The following is an 18,659-nucleotide window of genomic DNA, read 5'->3' as shown; positions in this document are numbered from 1 at the left end:
ATCTTTTACCATAACAAAATGGTGACTACGGAGTATAACGGAGAAATAAGTGGATGAAACCTTTTCACCTCCATTGCCAGGCACTTACTCTCACTTCTCAGATTTCAGATAACATAAAAGGAATAAGGAAGTGAGACGTTTTTGCTAAAATAGAATAATTTTTTGTTTTAATGTAAATTCAAATTATGTGGAGTTAAAAAACACGTGTCAGGTTTTTATTTTATGGCTTTTACAAGTGGAAAGGCTTACGAACACGTGCCTTATTTTTATCATGGCCTTGGAAGTTTGTGTTTAATTGGGACACTTTCGTTATGTTGGAGTGTCTGATAGGAACAAGCTCCAGTTAAAGCGTTAAAATGAAAAATTGGGACAATTTTAGGGCCTGGATATGTATTTGGCCTTTGTTTTTCTTTATTCTTTATTATTCCCATCCCCTAAGGTTGGTTCGCACATACTGGTATCATCAACATATCATACCAGATCTAGAGGCCCTCCTCCTCCTCCTCCAAGTAACACGAGAAGTTGAGGGAAAGCTAATATGGATGACTTAAGTGGTATTCAAAAGGAAAATGCTGAGAATGCGGAAACTTCAGGCGGTCGAAGTACTCCGACACCAAATGACTTGGTTTTGCGGTTGGAACAGAAGATACTAGAGTTACAGGGAGAACTCGAGCAGGTCCGCAACTTAGCAAACCTCTTCCTCACCCTCAACGTCCCTGACATCAATTAACAAAATACAAAAAACCCAGCACCTCCCCAAGACACACCAAACCAACCTCCTCCCGCACCACATCAATATGAAACTCCACCTCAAAATCCCAATCCTTTACCAATACCAACTCCACCACTACACCATCATCAACAATCCAGTACCCACAAGCCACTACCTATCACACCCCTCATAACATACCATAACCTATTCCCAATGCTCAAAACTCAGCCAACGACCACCACCACACCCAAGTCCCTAACACTCACTAAAATAACCGTATGTATGTCGAAACCATACCTCACTCTACTCAACCAATCTCCTATACACCAGAATATGCTGAGAAGGACCCGCTCATCAAGAACATGGCCGAGGAACTCAATAAATTGACAAGTCGAGTTCAGGGTGTCGAAGGAGGTAAAGGGATAGAAGGTCTGAATTGTGAGGATCTATGCATACAATAGGACGTGGAACTGCTAGAGGGTTACAAACCTCCCAAATTCGAAATGTTTGATGGAACAAGTGATCCCAAGGTTCATTTGAGAACTCACTGTGACAAGCTCGTGGGGGTCGGAAAAGATGAAAGGATACGAATGAAGCTCTTCATGAGAAGTCTTACTGGAGATGCCCTGTCCTCGTACATAAGCCAGAACCCTAAGAAGTGGGACAATTGTGTGAGTATGGCATCAAAATTTATGGACCGGTTCAGGTTCAACACGGAGAATGCATCGAATGTCTTCTACAACTAGAATTTAAAGAAGAAACCAACTGAGACTTTCTACGAGTATGATACTCGATGGAGGTAAGAAGCATCCAAGGTCATACCAGCACTAGAAGAAGAAAAAATGAACAAGTTCTTCATCAGGGCACAAGATCCATAGTATTATGAGAGGCTAATGGTCATTGAGAATCACAAGTTCTCTAATATCATTAAACTCGGGGAAAAGATTGAAGAAGGTATCAAAAGCGGGATGGTAAAAATTTTTGAGGCACTACAGGCCACGAACAAAGCATTGCAATCATACGGCATATCAAAGAAGAAAGACGTGGGGGCAGTAATGGTGGCTCAAGGCCTAAAATCTCCACTCGCATACCAAACACCTCCACCCACATACCAACCCTCATCTCCCAGATATTCTCAACCTGCCATCACCTATCATACTTATAACACCAAGCCAGCCTACTATCATTCACCTCCAACTCGTCCAAATTACCAGAAACCCTGACCTAACTTTGATCGCAAACCACCCAGACAATACACCGCTATTGCTGAACCCATTGGCCAGCTGTATGGAAGGTTGAAGGTTGCTGGTTATGTCACTCCTATTCCTGTTGTGGCAGTGGAGAACTCATCTCAATGGGTCAACCCAAACAAAACCTGTGCATATCATTCCGGTATGAAGGGGCACACCATTGACGAGTGCCGAATATTGAAAGATAAAATCCACACATTATTGGACAACAAGGTCATATAGGTAAAGGAAGTTGTGCCCAACGTCTGCAACAATCCCCTCCAAGATCATAGGGGTGATTGGTACAAGTGATAGAGATGTATGAAGAATGGGATCCTGAAGGGGCAATCAGGCTTATTCAGGAAGGCAACGACTTTAAACCTGCAGTCACACTCACTCCTATTATGGTGCAGACGTAGTCATCAATCGAGGTTGAGGTAACCACATCAATTCCATTTGAGGTAGAGGTAGCCCCACCTGCAGCCACACTTGTTCCATTTGATGTAGAAGTGGTCACACCTTTCACAGTGACAGTATCAACTGTAGACATGTGATTTTTGACCCTCCCCAAGATTTTTTATATTTTAGCACTTAAATATTTAATTTAGGCCTAATATAGCTATTTCAACTCATTTTACTCTCTTACTTTATTTTATCACAAGAAAATAAAACTTACAAAAATATTTTAGTTTACGCATTTTTCATGAATTTAAATAAAAATATACAAAAATAGTAGCTTATTTTTATTTTTATATATAATCTTGAAAATACAAAAATAGTTTCATTTTTAATATAGTTTAGTTTAATTAATCAAAATTAGTTTTATATTATAATTGTATATAATTTTAGAAGGAGGAATTAGTTTTGGGTTGGTTTATCCCGTCGTTATGAATCTTGTAGTCCATTTTTTCAGTCTTTGGCCCAATTTCCTGGCGCATAACTCCTAGGCCCATACCCCTAACCTAATCCCTACTACTATATAATAGTACTAACACCTAAAAGGAGAGGAGGAGATCAGATCTACCAAAAAGAAAAGGGGCAAAAAACTGCGCATAGCAGGAGGATTAAGAACCAAAAAATATAGATCCCTCCCCCATCGAGCTTCTTCTTCTTGAACGAGAGAGAAGAGAGCCACTGCTCATCTGCTTCTTCTTCAAGACCGATTATCGCAACAGGCCACTTTAAGCTTGCCGGAGAAGACTCGCCGTCGACCCCACCCCCTCGTCTTCGTCTTCTTCACGAGGACCTAAGCTAGGCGCTGATTTTCATACAAGACCCTCCCTCAGCGAATTTGATCTCCTTCCTCAGCCAAAATGATAGAACTCCCCATGGCTGTTTCTTCTTCTTCGATGAAACAAAACTACAGCCATCAACGACCACCTAGATCCGGCTGAACTCCAGTCATCTTCCTCACCATAAAATCCAGCTGAAGACCCCTTGAACCCCTTTTGTCTGTTTTCGAGCTCGTCGCCGATCGAGATTGTTCGACGTCGATTCTGATTCGAGCCCTGCTGCTACTCGAGGTTAGAGTTCGAGTTTCCGCTCAAGGTCGTCGAGGTCCGGACTATTGAGCTCATCAATCACAGCTTTGGCTTGGAGTTTTATTTTTCTACCCGTTGTTTCAAAAACACATTGCAGTTATAAAGGTCCATTCTGATATCTTTATTATTTCTCATATGTTGATAATTTTTATCATGATTATCGTGATATTTTCTAGTTGTGACTTAACCGAAATTTATAGTTCATCATAGTTTTTTGTTGGTTTTAATCATCTGGTTTTGCATTCTCGCTGAAATATTAGACCATGGATCCTATGCTGGAATGGAATGAAACTTTAGTTTTTGTTAAAAAGGGTATAGGGTATTGCCAATTGTTTAAGTGGGTGGTGGCCAATGATATTTAAATTGGAATCAGATTTTTACCATGGATGGTGTTAATCAAAGTTCAAAGATTGTTCTCATGTTTAAGACCACTCATTTTGTCGTACCATTTTTAGTGTAGCTCATAGCTTATTTTAAATGCTTTTACATGTTGAATGATTGATCTTGGTTGATCGTTATGTATCTTAAATGGTTGTTTGGCCATGGGCGATCCGATCTTGAAACATAATAATAAGGAGTCATGGGTTGTTGAATATTAATTAAAAGTAAAACTCGGTTCAACATGTTTTATTTAGTTCTACTTTGTTTTATCACTTTAATCGCTAGAAGTATGTATGACCCTCATTTAATTAATCTTGTTTATCCTTACAATTCGAGGCGTTCCATTTAGTTGAATCTCCACGGCCCTCGCATAGCTGCAAATGCGTTAGTTGCTTTGGGCGCGTATTTTAATAATATTACCTTCCTAAACTCGGGTGTGCATTTCATGTGACCCAAATTAAATCTTAAAATGTTGAATAAAATATGTTTAGGATTGCGGGTGCATTTCATGTTGCGCGATCCAAAGACGTGTTTTAAACGACGTTTAGTCTTCTTTAAAAATTAAATAAAAGCGGTTTGAAAGTTAAAATTGCACCATAGGTTAAAACATGTATTAAAATCAGATAATTAAGCTGAATATAACAGTTGAGCGACCGTGCTAGAACCACGAAACTCGGGAATGCCTAACACCTTCTCCCGGGTTAACAGAATTCCTTACTCGGATTTTTGGTTCGCGGACTGTAATACAAAGTCAATCTTTCCTCAATTTGGGATTTTAAACCAGTGACTTGGGACAACATAAATTATCCCAAGTGGAGACTCTGAATTTTTAATAAAATAATCCCGTTTCGATTGTCACTTTAAGTTGGAAAAAACTCCCTTATACTCCCTTCCGGGGGTGTAGGTAAAAAGAAGGTGTGACATCAACCACACCTCCTATTAATTCCAAAGCCATACCTTGGGATTACGTTGTCGAAGTTTGGCGAAAGGGAAAGGCAAAGATGGAAGAATCTGATGCCACACAAGGAATGATCAGAATGGGAAGGATCTATACACCGGAACACTTGGGAGGATCAAGCAAAGAGGCTGCTACTAAGCAACCTATCATTGAAATGGGATCGGATGATCTTTGGAGGAAAGAACAAGCGAGAGAATACTCCGTCATTGATCATTTGAACAAAACCCCTACTCAGATATCCATCCTATCACTCTTGCAAAATTCAGAGGCACACAAGAATGCTTTGATGAAGGTGTTAAATGATGCTTATGTTCCCAACAATATCACCTGCGGAGAAATGGCCAACATGGTGGGGCAAGTGCTGGAAAGCCATAAGATCACCTTCCACGAGGATGAATTACTGCCTGAAAGGTTGAATCATAACCGGGCACTGCATATCACGGTACAATTTGAAGACAAATTCATTGCTAAAGTCCTGATCGATGGAGGTTCAAGCCTCAATATTTATTCGTTGAACACTCTGAAAAGATTGGGCAAAGGTTTCCATGAAATACGGGCAGGAAGTATGAACGTGAAAGCCTTTGATGGGTCTCAAAGGGCTAAAATTGGGGAGATTAATCTTTGCCTGCAAATGAGGCCAACTTAGTTTGATGTTGAATTCCAAGTGCTTGACATATCAGCTACATACACTCTTCTGTTGGGTCGACCTTGGATACATGCCGCTGGGGCTATGGCTTCCACACTCCTCCAGGCCGTGAAGTTTGAATGGAATTATTAGGAAGGATCATTCACGGAGATGAAAGTAACCCTATTTACACCCGTCAAACCATCCCGGTTATCGGGAATAGAAGAAGGCTAGGAGGAGAAACTTATCACCATATCGAACAAGTCAATGCAGTTGAGAAAGACAAATAGTGGCGTAACAAAATATAAAGCATACTGACATGGTCTGGGTATGAACCAGGCAAAGGGCTTAGGAAGAATCTCTAGGGCATTATCAAACCAACACAGCTAAAATGTCATGGTACAACCTTCGGGCTCAGATACTAGTATACATGGCAAGAGTATGATGATTGGTTACCTCCATGGCAAGGACCTTATTACCTTCTCGAGCAACCAATGCCACATCTGGGTCAGACTTTTCACCAGGCTGATAAAATATGGGGAACTACAGAAGAAAAAGCTTTAGCTGGGTTGAGGAATCTGTTCCTAGAGAACGAGGATATGTATTACGGTGCGATAATTGAGGAGGAGAAGGAAGAAGGCGTCACCATTCAGACTGTGGAGAAATGAGCTATTCTCAGGAACTAGGCTGTCACCATCCCGAGCCCACCGAGTCCCTGGGTAGCTTGGCACTTAGCCTAAATTATTTCCATAGCCATGCTAGGTATTTTAGATGTTTTCAATAATTTTGTTTTGTTTCAAAATAATTGCTCGATTCGTCGAGCCGTACTTATTTTGGATATTTTCAAATTTAATTAATGCATTGCTATTTATTATTCATTATTATCTTTCACATTTTTCTTTCTACAGCATTATTATTACTTTTCCTGATGAACCGATGATGGTGACATGTAATGAGACAACACAGCATAAGGATAGTGACTCGAAGGAAGAAGATGAAATACCTGAGGAAATTGTCCAAGAGGTCGAGAACTTTGAGAATAAGCTTAAGTCTAACCTGGACAAAACCGAAGCAGTAAATTTAGGAGACGTCGAAACCGTCAAGGAAACTCGCGTAAGCATTCACTTATCACTACCAGGGAAAGAGGAGTATGTTCATTTTTTGAAGGAATATGAGGATATCTTTGCATGGTCATATGATGACATGACTGGTCTGAGCACAACCATAGTGGCTCACAAGTTGCCTACCAATCCAATGTGTCTGCCAGTAAAGCAGAAACTCAGAAAATTCAAACCAAACATGAGCATGAAAATCAAGGAGGAGGTCATTAAGCAGATCAAGGCCAAAGTACTTAGAGTAGTTGAGTACCCAACCTGGTTAGCCAATATTGTACCAGTTCCAAAGAAAGATGGGAAAGTCAGAGTATGTGTCGACTATCGAGATTTAAACAGAGCAAGTCCAAAGGACGACTTTCCACTTCCAAACATACATATCCTGATCGACACTTGCACCAAGCATGAACTTCAATCCTTTGTAGATTGCTTTGCTGGTTATCACCATATATGGATGGATGAAGAAGACGTAGAGAAAATAGCTTTCATCACACCATGGGGAGTATACTTCTACAAGATGATTCCACTCGGTCTAAAGAATGCTGGGGCAACTTACATGAGAGCCATGACAACCATCCTCCATGATATGATACACATGGAAATAGAGATGTATGTTGACGACGTAATCATCAAATCCAAGATGGACGCATATCACATAGCAGACTTGAGAAAGTTCGTTGACAGGTTAAGGAGGACAACTTAAAACTAAACCCCGCAAAATGTACATTCAGGGTTCCCGCAGGAAAGTTGCTGGGATTCATTGTCAGCCGCCGAGGAACCGAGTTAGACCCGTCCAAAGTTAAGGCTATCTAGGAGTTACCACTACCAAAGAGCAAAAAGAACGTGATGGGCTTCCTAGGATGTCTCAACTATATCTGTCGTTTCATAGCACAGTCCATACTTATATGTGAACCCATCTTCAAAATATTGAGGAAAGATGCTGAAATAAGTTGGACCGAAGATTGTCAGTAGGCTTTTGAAAAAATCAAGGAATACCTATCTACACAGCCAGTCCTAGTCCCTCCAGAACCTGGGAGACCTTTGCTACTCTATCTATGTGTGTTATATGGAGCTTTCGGATGTGTTTTAGGACAACATGGCGAGATAGGGAGAAAGGAGCAATCCATATACTACTTGAGTCAGAAGTTCACACCCTATGAAGCATGATACTCTCTGTTGGAGCGCACTTGTTGTGCTTTGACCTAGACAACTCAGAAATTGAGGAATTACTTCTGTGCCTATACCATATACCTCATATCCAGTATGGACCCTTTGAAGTACATCTTTCAGAAGCACATGTCGACTGAAAAATTAGCCAAGTGGCAGATACTGTTAAGTGAGTTCGACATCGTCTATGTAACTCAGAAGGCGGTCAAAGGACAAGCATTAGCAGACCATCTTGCTGAAAATCCTGTGGGAGGAGAATACAAACCCTTGAAAATGTATTTTCACGATGAAGAAGTATCATTCGTAGGAAAGGACATTACTAAATCTTACGACGGTTGGAGGATGTTCTTCAATGGAGCTGCAAACTTCAAAGGAGTGGGCGTTGGAGCGGTTTTGGTATCAGAAACAGGTCAACACTACCCTGTATCTGCGAAGCTTAGGTTTCCATGAACCAACAACATGGCGGAATATGAGGCTTGCATCATGGGGTTCAATCTGGCCATCAATATGAATATATAGGAGTTACTGGTGATTGGAGATTCAGATATTCTGGTACATCAAGTTCAAGGAGAGTGGGCTAGGAAGAACACCAAGATACTACCATACTTGTATCATGTGCAGGAATTGATGAAAAGATTCATAAATATATAATTCAAACATGTACCTAGAATATAAAATGAGTTTGTAGACGCACTGGCTACTTTGTCATCAATGATACAACATCTAGACAAGAATTTCATCGATCCCATCACGGTGGGAATCCACAACCGGCCAGTTTACTGTGCTCATCTTGAAGAAGAAACGGATGGAAAACCTTGGTTCCACGATATCAAAGAATATTTGGCAAGAGGAGAATATCTAGAGCAAGCAAACCATATTCAAAAATGCACTTTGCGGAGGCTATCCAATCACTTCTTCCAAAACGGAGGGACCTTGTATGGAAGAACTCCTGATCTGGGGTTCTTAAGGTGTGTTGACGCAAAGGAAGCTTCCAGATTGCTCGAGGAGATACATGCCGGAACTTGTGGACCATATATAAATGATTTTGTCCTAGCCAAGAAAATACTCAGAGCTGGATACTTTTGGATGACCATTGCATTCGGTACGTACAACCTTTTGTCGCCTGGGGAATGGATGTCATTGGTTCGATCGAGCCCACCACTTCAAACGGGAACCGGTTCATTTTAATGGCCATCGACTATTTCACAAAATGGGTAGTGGCCGTATCTTACAAAGCTGTAACCAAGAAAGTTGTCGCGGACTTTGTCAAGGATTGTATTGTTTTCCAATTTGGAGTTCTCGAGTCCATTATCACTGATAATGCCACCAATGTCAACAGTGACCTGATGAAATCCATGTGCGAAACCTTTAAAATCAAGCATAAAAACTCTATAACATACATGCCTCAAATGAATGGAGTTATGGAAGCTGCCAACAAAAACATCAAGAAGATACTAAGGAAGATGGTAGAAAATCACAAATAATGGCACGAGAAGTTACCCTTTGCCCTATTGGGATACCGCACTACGGTCCGCACATCAACTTGGGAAAATCCCTATTTACTGGTTTATGGTACCGAAGTTGTCATTCCAGCCGAGGTAGAGATTCCTTCTTTAAGAATCATACAGGAAGTCGAACTCAGCAATGTAGAATGGATAAGGAGCCGCTATGAGCAACTGGCCCTCATAGAGGAAAAGAGAATGAATGCAGTATGTCACGGTCAGAATTATCAGAACAGAATGTCCAAAGCTTTCAATAAAAGAGTCAAACCAAGGCAATTCGCACCAGGACAGTTGGTACTGAAGAAGATCTTCTCGCATCAAGATGAAGCCAAAGGGAAATTCACTCCCAACTGGCAAGGTTCTTACATTGGTCACCGGGTGCAAACTGGAGGAGCACTCATACTTGCAAAAATGGGTGGAGAAATTTGGCCAAAACCAATCAATTCAGACTCAGTTAAGAGATACTATATTTAGACTATTTACATTTCTTCATCTGATGTAATTGAACTACGCTTGACCTGATTCTCGTTTAAGATGGGATACGTAGGCAGTCTTGTGGGTTCAGTCATATCTTAATAAAATTAACATTCTTAATAAAATTAACATTTTCCCCAGCACCAAAAATTGGGGCAGAATTTTGAGGACCCTCAAAATTCCGAAGCAAGTCTAGCCGATGCCAGCATATGCCAAACAGTCAGAAATTGGTTAAGAAACTGGGATAGAATTTTGAGAATGATTCTCAAAATTCCGAAGAAGGTTCAACAAGTTTCGTCACTCGCAAACGACCGAAGGATCATTTACCAAACTGGGGCAGAATTTTGAAAATCCTCCTCAAAATTCTAAAATAAGAAGAGCTGCAATGTCTCTGAAATGTGTTACGATCACTAGTTCATCCAAAATTACTTGATATTTCATTGTGAAAAATAACTTCATTTTTATCAATAAATGCATATTTTTGAAAACTCTATTTTTGTGACAGTTAGGTGCTACCCAGGGCAACTCAAACAAGGCCTCCAGAACGGAGCGAAGCAAAGCCAGCAAACGAAGGCACGAACCAACCTCCCCTTACAAAACTTAAAATTTTTCTTTGGATGCAGTCATGGTGAACATAACAGAAGCATTCGCAAACATACACATACCAAAGTCCTAACGATCAGGTTACCAGACACGAATACATCTCCAGATAAGAAGTATCCTATTCTTATTTGTTCTCTGCATGGGGCTAAGTATTACATCTCGCATTTTCGTACGTTAAAATTCGTTTCAATTAACTGACGTAGACTCGGGGATGAGATCATCTTGATGTTAACGTAGTTACGCCATTTATAACAAGTGATACATAAGTGTTATGAATGATAAAGGGGTACACAAATTAAAGAAAACAAGTTTCGTTGAAAGTGGCCAATTTGGAGTAAAATACGGGTCGAGCTATAATACCCGATAATTATGAACTAGTATCATGCAAGGTACCATATGACCACGATAGTATAATATATAAAGTACATATGAAGAATTTTAAAAATAAATAGAATTTTAAGTAATTTGTGGTAATTTTTAAATTATGCGAGTAATTGATGAATTACCGGATAAGGGGACATTACACAATTAACTAATAAGTGGGTAAAGATTAATAATCTTCACCCACCCTCCCACGTGGCATAAAGACACAATGGCTAAACATGACTCATAAGTCATTAAATCTATGTGGCCACCTAAGGTATAATGTAACTTTAGTAGGAATCTTATTTCATTTAGGATCAGAACATGGATCATGTGGTTAGAGTATTAACCTTAGCTCAAAAGAAGTGTTGAAGCAGAAGCAAATTTCATTTCAAAACAAGCTTCACTTTGTGTCTTTGACTTCATTTCATTTTGTGTCTTTAGCTTCAATCTATTCTTGGTTTGAAACCAAGAACGTGAACATGAACCATTTCGTCCAAACTTCAACAAATCAAAGCAAGATTTCGTTCCTCAATTACAAAGCGTAGAAGCTTAATCCGATTTTTAGGTTCTAAGTTCAATCTACGAAGGTTTCCAACAGAATATTATACGGAGTTTTTCCTACTCCAGGCATGTTAAGGCCATCCCTTCTTTCTTTTGGCATGGTCCGAATTATACAGAAGAAACGAGCAAACACACAGTTTCCATAAATTACTCTGTTCATAGAAATACTAGGGGTGTCTATATTTTTGATTCGCCATGAGAATTATTATTATCTTCTGTTCATGGGTCTCAGAATAATAGGCAGTTGAAAAAGTTTATCCGGAAGGAATATTGAGATTATTACGTATTTTTCATGCATTTCACTCATTTATACATGTGCATTGACCCATGACCAGATGGCGTTATATATGTGTATATATGTAAATATATGTATATGGGATATGGAAAAATGTTACGGCGTTATATATGCACCACCACCTGATCAGCTGGTATATGTTGATGATGTTGCCCATAGTGGTCGAGACGATATGATGGGATGACCTCAGTGGCTTGACGATATTATGTACACCTATACCTATGCTTGGCATGACATTATAAATGTTTCAGAATTTACAAAGTTATTCAAATTTAAAGATGTGTTTCTATATTCCATGTTTCATCTATGTCCTTTACGTACTAATTTTCATGCCTTACATACTCAGTACATTTTTCGTATTGACGCCCTATTTCATGAGGCCTGCATTTCATGCGCACAGGAACAGGTAGGCAAGTTGATGGTCCCCCTTCTTAGGATCCATGATCAACGAGAGTTGTCGTGCTCCATTTGATCCGGAGCTGCTTTTGATTTTGGTACGATACATTTATATATATATATATATGTATATGGGTATGATGGCTCAGTCATGTTTTTGTACAGTTATGTTTTTGTTAGAGGTATGTGGATAGTATGTCTAGTTTGGTTGTATGTGACCTTGTCAGCTTTCAGTTATTGGATATGGAGTTGTCTATAGCAGCCTTGCCGACTCGCCCACTGTATTTTGCATGTATAAGTACATATGCCTTGTTGGCAGGTTTCCTTCATGTATGTTATCTTCGTAGTTCAACAGATGTTATACAAGTTCATATCTTAAATGCATGCTTATGGGTGTTTGATAGGTAGGACTCAGACACCCGTCGCGACCATAGGTTTGGGTCGTGATGAAAGTGGCATCAGAGTAGTTCGGTATTAGGGTTGTCTCCAGACCGTGTCTAGTAGAGTCTTGTTTATGGGTGTGTTGTGCACCACACTTATAGACTGGAGGCTACATGACATATAGGATGTTATCCTCTCTTCTTATCTTAGATTGTGCAATATAAGCATTAATGTTCCTAACGACGTGTTATGTTTTCAGCGATGCCTCCGAAGACTACAGCCGCTAGCACAGGTCAGAAGTCTAGGAAGGTGTTAGAAAGAGAGATAAGTTATACCATGGATTCAGACCCATCGGAGATCATGGGTTCTGTTGAGGAGGATCCATCCGAGGATCCATATGAGTCATCCATTCGAGTTTTTTCGACCACTTCGGTAGTAGATAGGGTGAGAGGAGTTCCAACCTCACCAAGGCCCTTAGATTTACAGCCTGTTGATCAGGGTATGAGGGGAGTAGTGTATGGATTGGCACAACCGAAATTCTCTCAGGCTCAAAACTATGTCAAGGTATTTGAGGACACCAGCTCTTCTGAGGTTCCGGATAGTCCACAGTCTTGGGAGTCCATCAATCAAGGTTCGCCGTGGTATGTTATGGGATACGCAGAAGAAGAAAATAGTAGTCGGGCCAAGAGGAGGAAGGTAACTGATAGGGACATGAAGATTCCGTTTCGAAGTGTGTCCGATCGAAGTTCTTATATAGGACAAGGCAAGTACCCTCTACTATAGACTTCCTTCAAGTGTCAGTTTTTGGTTGGTGAGTTCCACCTCTTCTTGGAATATTACCAAGTTAGGGTTCTAAATGTGTTTGGTTGTTTTATGAGGATGTAGGGAGCCCCGTCCCGGCTTGTATATATATTATGGTTATTCCTACTTAGAGGTTTTACAGACAATATCTTGTATATAGTTTTGGGTATGATATGTCTACGGCCTAGTCGACCCCTATGTATATAAAACTTTTTCTAAATTAGTTATGCGAGTTAAGTCTTAATATTGTTACTTATATATATGGATGTCGCCATAATGGCCTGTGATAGATTTGATAATAAACAAGGATAAGGTATGTGGTGTTCGGTTGGGTAGAACTTAATATTATAATAGGTAGGGATTGGTTGGCTTTTTGTTATGCTAACATCAAGTGTAGGTCAAGGATGGTTTAATTTCAGTCCCCAGGAGAGCCGGTTTTAGAATGGGAAGGTAATACGACATCACCCAGAGGTAAATTTATCTCCTATCTCAAGGCAAGGAAGATGATCAATAAGGGCTGAATTTATCACTTAGTTCGGGTTCTAGATATGGAAGTAGGGTCACCAACCATTTAGTCCATCCCAGTGGTTAATGAGTTTCCCGATGTTTTTCCCAATGAACTTCCAGGTCTTCCGCCAGAGCAAGAAATTGAGTTTGTCATTGACCTACTACCAGGTACTCATCCAATATCTATTCCCCCTATAGAATGGCCCCCACAGAGCTGAAAGAGTTAAAGGAACAACTAAGGGACTTGTTTGAAAAAGGTTTTATAAGACCTAGTACGTCACCATGGGGAGCACCTGTGTTGTTTGTGAGAAATAAAGATGGTTCCTTATGAATGTGTATTGATTATAGGCAACTGAATAAGGTGATAATCAAGAATAAATACTCGCTCCCGAGAATTGATGATCTATTTGATCTGTTATAAGGTGCCAAGTGTTTTTCAAAGATAGACCTGAGATTCGGGTACCATCAGGTAAGGGTTAAGGATAAAGATATTCCGAAGACAACATTCAGAACTAGATATGGGCACTTTGAGTTTCGGATTATGTCGTTCGGTCTGACCAATGCCCCAGCAGTATTCATGCATTTGATGAACCGTGTGTTCAGGCCTTTCTTAGATCTGTTCGTAATTGTATTTATCGAGGATATATTGGTATATTCTCGTTCAGAGGATGAGCATACAGATCATCTACGTACTGTTCTTAGAGTTCTACAAGAAGGAAAGTTGTATGCAAAATTTTCTAAATATGAATTCTGGTTGAACTCTGTAGCTTTCCTTAGGCATATTATTTCGAGTAAAGACATCCGAGTGGATACACAAGAGACTGAGGTAGTGAAGACTTTGCCTAGACCCACAACACCGATGAAGGTTTGTAGATTCTCCATTTGGCAGGTTATTACAAGACTCTTGTAACGAAATTTTCTTCTCGTCTAAGCACATTTGACCAAAGTGGTATGTGGTGTCTTCCTTGATGTTCTAGAATAACATAAGGAAATCTATGGTGCAAGCAGGTTGAAGAAAGGTTGAGAATAAGTATAAATAGATATGTGTAGGTCACAAGCTAAAGTATGATAAAGCGACAAGGTTTTAGGAAGACAAGAGGAAAGATAAGAAAAGATGAGTGAAAAAGGTAACGAGAATGGATAAGTCATTTGGGAATAAGTTCATAAGAAAGCTGATGATTTCTCTAAGTTACAGAAGGCTCAGTATAGCCTGAAAGAATTTAAAGGAGTCTAAGACTAGTAACATTTAGAATAGATGAAATACTACCCTAATAGTGGGATAAGGGCGTAATTGTGATGGATAAGGGATGAAGTTTTGGCCTCCGAAAAGGGGAATTTCCTGAATTGTAAAAAAAAATAGGATACCCATGTAAGTTAACTCAGAAGGGAACTAAGTTTCAATGGACCAATCCTTGCGAACGGAGTTTCCAGGCATTGAAGGATAGATTAACTTCAGCACCAGTTCTACCGCTCCCAGAAAGGACCGATGGTTATGTTATCTATTGTGACGCTTCAAGCGTGGGATTAGACCGTGTGCTGATGCAGCTTAGTAAGGTTGTATCTTATGCTTCTGGACAACTAAGTAAGCACGAGAAGAACTACCCGACCTACGATTTAGATTTAGCCTTGGTGATTCATACACTAAAGACGTGGAGGCACTACTTTTATGGCATTCATGTTAGTATCTATGCGGATCATAAAAGCCTCCAGTATATCTTCAAAAAAAAGAAGAAAAGAATTGAATTTACGTCAAAGGAGATGGTTGTAGCTACTTAAAGATTATGACATTGATATTTTATTCCATCCGGGGAAAGTGAACGTAGTAGCCGACGCCCTTAGCCGTAGATCTATGGGTAGCCTGTCATATTTACAGCCAAAAAAGGGGAATAGCCCATAAGGTTCATCAGCTAGCTAGTCTTGGAGTTCAGTTACTGGACTCAGGTGTCATTGGAAATACTCTTCAGGATACGACAACATCCTCTTTAGTAACTAAAGTAAAGGAATTCCAGTACGAGGATTCTGTGTTAGTTCATTAAAGGGATACCACGCTTCAGAAGGAGAAGACACCGTTTGAAATTACAGAAGATGGGGTCCTCAGATATCGAGGACGATTAAGTGTGCCTAATGTTTTAGGGCTGCGCCGACAAGTTATGGGAGAAACTCACTATTCTCATTCATCTATCCATCTAGGAGCAACAAAGATGTATCATGATATCAGGGAAGTGTATTGGTGGGACGAAATGAAAAAGGATATAGCAAAGTTTGTTGCTCAGTGTCCTAACTATCAGCAAGTTAAAATTGAGCATCAGAAACCCGGTGGGTTATTGCAAGCTGTGGGGATTTCGACTTGGAAATGGGAAGTAATCAATATGGACTTCATCGTAGGCTTACCTCATACCTAGCGCAAGTTCGATTCGTTATGGGTGATTGTTGATAGGCTTACAAAGTCAGCCCATTTTTTTCCCGTTAGAACTACATATTCCCAGAGGATTATGCAAGGCTTTATATCAATGAGATAGTACGACTGCATGGTGTCCCTGTATCTATTATCTCAGATAGAGGAGCTCAATTTACAGCTAACTTTTGGAGGTCATTCCAAAAAGGATTGAGGACTTAAGTAAGTCTTAATACAACATTTCATCCCTAGACAAACGGATAGGCTGAGCATACTATTCAGTCACTGGAGGATACGTTACGAGCTTGTGTAATGGACTTCAAAGGTAACTGGGATGATCATCTGCTGCTTGTTGAGTTCGCATATAATAATAGCTACCATTCCAGTATTCAGATGGCTTCATACGAAGCTTTATACGGACGGAAGTGTAGGTCGCCTCTAGGGTGGTTTGATGTTGGAGAATCTGGATTACATGGGCCAGACCTAGTTCAGCAAGTCATAGAAAAGGTAAATTTGATTTGGGATTGACTATTGACAACTCAGAGTCGTTAGAAGTCATATTCTGATGTGCAGCGTCGGGATTTAGAGTTTGGGGTTAATGACGGTGTATTCTTAAAGGTGTCACCTAAGGAAAGCTTAGCCCACAGTATATTGGGCCTTATAGGATCATTCGGAGAGTGCACCAAGTAGCTTATGAGTTAGTATTTCTCTCGAAATTGGAGTCTATTCATCTGGTTTTTCACATATCTATGTGACGTAAGTGCATTGGCGATCCTACCTGAGTGGTGCCCACGAATGATGTACAGATTACAGAGGACTTGTCATACGAGGAAATTCCGGTTGCCATTCTAGATCGACAAATCTGTAAGCTACGGAATAAGGAGGTAACCTTTGTGAAAGTACATTGGAGGAACAACAATGTGGAAGAAATGACTTGGGAGGCCGAGCAAGACATGAAGTCTAGATATCCCTACTTATTTGCTCCTCCAAAAAAGGGTTCGACTGAGACGTCATAACCTCAAGGTGCGTGTACGAATTCTTGTGCTAGCTAATGTTATTGGTCGTGTGAGGCCATCGTTGTTATTAATGATTGTGGTCCTATGTGGCGTTAAATTACTGGGTTTCTATAAGAGGAGTTGGTAGTAGCATTGTTACAAAGGCGACTCTACCAAGGTTATATAAATCCTGGAGAGTTAAACATTCGAGGACGAATGTTTCTAAAGAGGAAAGATATTACATCTCACGTTTTCGTACGTTAAAATTTCATTTTTAGTTAACTGACTTAGACTCGGGGATGATATCATCGTGACGTTAACGTACTTACGCCACTTATTACAAGCAATAAATAAGTGTTATGAAGGATAAAGGGGTACACAGATTAAAGAAAACGAGTTTCGTTGAAAGTGGCCAATTTGGAGTAAAATACGGGTCGAGTGATAATACCCGATAATTATAAACTAGTACCATGCAAGGTACCATATGACCACGGCAGTATAATATATAAAGTATATATGAAGTATTTTAAAAATAAATAGAATTTTAAGTAATTTGTGGTAATTTTTAAATTATGCGGGTAATTGAATAATTACCGGGTAATGGGACATTACCCAGTTAACTAATAAGTGGGTAAAGATTAATAATCTTCACCCACCCTCTCACGTGGCATAAAGCCACAATGGCTAAACAGGACTCATAAGTCATTAAATCCATGTGGTCACCTAAGGTACAATGTAACTTTAGTAGGAATGTTATTTCATTTAGGATCAGAACATGGATCATGTGGTTAAAGTATTAACCTTAGCTCAAAAGAAGTGTTGAAGCAGAAGCAAATTTCATTTCAAAACAAGCTTCACTTTGTGTCTTTGACTTCATTTCACTTCGTGTCTTTAGCTTCAATCTGGTCTTGGTTTGAAACCAAGAACGTGAACAGGAACCATTTTGTCCAAACTTCAACAAATCAAAGCAAGATTTCGTTCCTCAACTACAAAGCACAGAAGCTTAATCTGATTTTTTGGCCCTAAGTTAAATCCACGAAGGTTTCCAATGGAATATTATGCGGAGTTTTTCCTACTACAGGTATGTTAAGGCCATTCCTTCTTTCTTTTGACATGGTCCGAATTATACAGAAGAAACGAGCAAACACATAGTTTCCATAAATTACTCTGTTCATAGAAATACTAGGGGTGTCTATATTTTTGTGATGACCTTTGGGTCATCATTTGTTTTAAAATGAAATTTCCATGTTCTAAGTCATTGAAAACCTCATTTAGAGCCACCTCGATTTGCGTGTACAGTCCGGGCGCGTAGCCGAAAAGTTTAAATATGATAATCTGTGAAAAATGATAAGTTTTGATTATAAAATGAGTTAATTTGACTCTGATCAATGTTTTGGGTAAATGAACTCGGATTCGTGATTTGACAGTCCCGGAGCGTTCGTATGAAAATATGGGACTTGGGCGTATGCCCGGAATCGAATTCCGAGGTCCCAAGCCTGAGAAATGAATTTTTTTAAAGGAAATTATTTTCTGGAATTGTTTAAAGAAATTTGAAATGAAATTTGATTAGCACATGATGGTATCGGGCTTGTATTTTGGTTCCAGCGCCCGGTACATGTCTTATATATGATTTATGACATTTATGTGGAATTTGGTGA

At 39.7% G+C, this 18,659-nt stretch overlaps 1 long non-coding RNA gene across 1 annotated transcript; it reads left to right on the top strand.

Annotated features, from left to right (window-relative positions):
• The first annotated feature begins 2,944 nt into the window (after window positions 1-2,944).
• Window positions 2,945-13,364, top strand: LOC107763199 (uncharacterized). The gene is made up of 4 exons (XR_012709557.1): window positions 2,945-3,587; window positions 10,207-11,754; window positions 11,927-12,020; window positions 12,563-13,364. It is a non-coding gene; the product is annotated as an uncharacterized LOC107763199 (long non-coding RNA).
• The last annotated feature ends 5,295 nt before the right edge of the window (window positions 13,365-18,659 follow it).

This window comes from Nicotiana tabacum, chromosome 5, assembly GCF_000715075.1.
Source record: "Nicotiana tabacum cultivar K326 chromosome 5, ASM71507v2, whole genome shotgun sequence".
NCBI lineage: Eukaryota > Viridiplantae > Streptophyta > Magnoliopsida > Solanales > Solanaceae > Nicotiana > Nicotiana tabacum.
The sequence above is the reverse complement of the archived record's forward strand: the minus strand, read 5'-3'. Positions and strand labels throughout refer to the sequence as shown.